At 34.5% G+C, this 3,630-nt stretch overlaps 1 non-coding gene across 1 annotated transcript; it reads right to left on the minus strand.

Moving 5' to 3' along the window:
- Positions 1 to 1,499: 1,499 nt before the first annotated feature.
- Trnaa-agc (transfer RNA alanine (anticodon AGC)) lies at positions 1,500 to 1,572 on the minus strand. Its single transcript has one exon. It is a non-coding gene; the product is annotated as a tRNA-Ala (tRNA).
- Positions 1,573 to 3,630: the final 2,058 nt, after the last annotated feature.

A 3,630-nucleotide genomic window follows, 5' to 3' on the forward strand; every position in this document is an offset into this window, starting at 1 on the left:
CTTAGAATACTGTTTGGGCTACTGCGAAGACGGTTTAGTAATGACGCACACCGCTTTCTAACTATTGCGTCGAAACTATCAGTGTGCGCCTCAGCAAATATAGTTGACGCGCACACTGATAGTTTCGACGCAATAGTAAAACGCGCGTTAATATTTGAACTAATATTTATTAAGTAGAATTATGTACGTATACCTAAACGAATGATTTGCAATACCTATTTGTTGAGGTGATTAACTCACTAAGTACAACATTATACTGGATACTTATATAATAAAAAGTAAAATATTTGATTAACTACAACAAATGAACATAATTAAAATCTTAAATAAATATGTACAAACAAAACAGTTGCATTTATATTTAAGATACAATAACATCGATAGCCTATTAAATACGTAGGTATTATTTTTACTTGCCTTTTAGTAGTAGTAGGAAACTCTTCATTGTACAAAAACACATAATAAAAGTAACATAAAATTAGGAAAAGATAAGTACAAAGGCAAACTTATCCCTTTAAGGGATCTTCCAGTTAACCTTTGAGTAGATGAGAGGAAAGAGTGAGAAGAGGGTGATAAATGCAGCGACATGTACAACAAGGTACCAAAAAGTAGAGGATATAAATACATGCAAAATTTATAGGATAAACATACATATATTACACAAAAAAGTAATAGGGAAATTAAGCTAAAAAAAGGATGAAAAAAGTGGAAAATAATTAGTAATTATACACTAGGAACACTAGGAAAGGAAAATTTTATTATTCAGCATTCAGATAACCACCGCTTCTTCAACCTAACCTTGAGCGACGCAACCGATTGTGCTTGTCTGAGCGGAATAGGCAGCTCATTCTACAGTTTGACTGCACGCATGGCGAAAGATTCGCCGTATCCACGATTGTTATGTGGAGGTTGGGGGGTGGGGGGTATGGCAAGTGATAAATTCGCGCTCGAGCGCAGCCGGTTATCACCTTCTATTGGCCTTCGGCCAGAAATTTAAAATTTTCAGACAGATAAAGAGAAGATGTAAATCGAACATTTAATAAAAGAGAAAGAGTGTGAAGATTTCTACGGCGTCGGCTTATTATTAACATTTTATGGGAGCAGCCCTAATAAATTATAAAATTTACACGCGGAACTAAAATAATTGTTTTCTACAATTATTTTTCTATTATCTATATTATGTATTAAATAAAGTAAGTATGTATCAAGCAGACACGTTTGCGAATAATGCTATTAAGCTTAGAAACAAGTTAAAAGTGGAAAAATTCACTGTCTTGGGTGTGACCTGAACCCACGACCACTGGATCGCTACCCCAGTGCTCTGCCATCTGAGCTACCAAAACCTTATCCAACAGAGTGAATATTTCCACCATATATTCCTTAGGGCAGCCCAAGCGACATATACCGTAAGAGTTTTATACTTCTTAAATGGCAACCGGAGTATCGTTCAGTAAATTCAAAGTAACGCTACGCTATCCTATACTAAATTAATTCGTATCAGTCTTGGGTGGGACTTGAACCCACGACGACTGGATCGCTAGTCCAGTGCTCTGCCACCTGAGCTACCAAAACCTTATCCAACAGAGTGAATATTTCCACCATATATTCCTTAGGGCAGCCCAAGCGACATATACCGTAAGAGTTTTATACTTCTTAAACGGCTACCGGAGTAACGTTCAGTAAATTCAAAGTAACGCTACGCTATCCTATACTAAATTAATTCGTATCAGTCTTGGCTGGGACTTGAACCCACGACGACTGGATCGCTAGTCCAGTAGGCCAGTCCGCTAGGCCACCTGATTTACCAAGACCTTACCCAATATTATTTATTATAAAATAAACGTCTCTTCAGGCCCCAGCATCTCTTCAGGCGCCCTAATTATTAAAGCCTGCGTTTTTAGAGCGAAAAAATAAAAGTTAAAGACATTGTCGTCGCCATTTTGCGTAACGAGGCCGTTCTAAACAGCGATGTTGTTCTAATCGCTCAACGAGCGCTTGCGGCCCATTGGAATTTCTCAGAGATGTCGCGAAAATGTCACAGAAAATATAGGAAACTTTCATTTTGGAAACGAAAACTCGATTTTATACATAACATACAAAATAATAAATAAATACTATAGGGACATTCTTATACAAATTGACTAAGTCCCACGGTAAGGCAAGAAGGCTTGTATTATGGATATTCAGACGATATATTTATATAAGTAATATACAAATACTTAAATGACTTCCTGTACGCAAGCGCAGGTCCCTTAGAATTCTATGCACTCTTTTTTCTATCTTATTCGAACCTTCCGCTCCTAAGTACCTTAGGTCTAAATTTAACTTCGTTACCCGTCCGGGTTGTGAACTTCGTTCCTCCCGGTCCCTTGAACTTGCAGTACTTCCTCACCATAGTGGTTATATCTCGTCTTCCTTTACTGTTCAAGCTATCCGTCTCTGGAATGCACTTTCCCTGACAACTAGACAAGCCCCAAGCAACATAACGTATTTAATTTAATTTATTTTATTTATATTGTTTTACCATATTCCTGATTTTGATTTTTATTTATTTTCTTGTTTTCTTAGAGTGTAAGTAAAATGACAATTTTAATTAGTTTTGACATTTTTATGCGCATGATTTTTATATTTTGGTATGTCTTTGATTCAGCTTTATTAATTTATTATTCTTGATAATTTATGTTTTCCTAGCATGTAAGTGAATTGGTCTGACACTGTAAACTTACATTGTATTTAATAAATAAATATAAATAAATATAAATATAAATATAACGTATGCTTCACAAGCACCTGCTGAGTGCTACACAAGTAAGTTAGTCCTCCTCCGCGCATATGCATAGTTTTTATAATATATTGTTATTATATATTATATGTTGTATATTGATATTTTATGTTATATTTATATATATGTTGGTATTTAAGATAATCATTTATTAATTAAATCATAATACACTTAATAAATTCACAATAATATTCATAAAATAAAATATTCAAAGAAGTAGCAAGATGTTACTTAAATTATTAAAACCACAATTGTAAGATTTGTAGCTATAGACAAAACGCATAAAAGACACTTCGATCGTGTTGTCCAAAGCGAATTACAATGTGATCGAAAATACTTCAATACATAAGATTTAGAGTCAACGGCCTACCTAGTATCTATATAACAAAAAGCAATAAACAAATAGAAACCTACCCCCCACTCTGATTTTCACCCGGACCAAAAGTGCCAAAAATACTGGCGGCATTGCCTCGCTGAATGGCCAGTGATATCTGCTGGACCAGGAAAGAACCAGAGCGAGGGTCGCAATAAGGGTTGGTATTTATATAGCATTATGTCTATATATATTATGTAGTGCCTAATATAATTTGTGTAACATTGTAAATAGTTTTTTAAAATTACTTTTATAGTTGTCATTTCTTTTGAATTATTTTTCTCACTGCACCCACATTCGAGAATTTCTGTCTTGCCCTATGGTTGACTGGTAGAGAATGCCTTGAGCCATTAAGTCCGCCATTTGTACTTATTTTTATTGTGCAATAAAGTTTAAAATAAATAAATAATAATAAATACTTAAATACTTAGAAAACACTAGGACTCAAGAACAAAGATCCTCAAACAAATATCCT

The sequence above is a fragment of the Cydia pomonella genome, chromosome 18 (genome assembly GCF_033807575.1).
Source record: "Cydia pomonella isolate Wapato2018A chromosome 18, ilCydPomo1, whole genome shotgun sequence".
In the NCBI taxonomy this organism is placed as follows: Eukaryota; Metazoa; Arthropoda; class Insecta; order Lepidoptera; family Tortricidae; genus Cydia; species Cydia pomonella.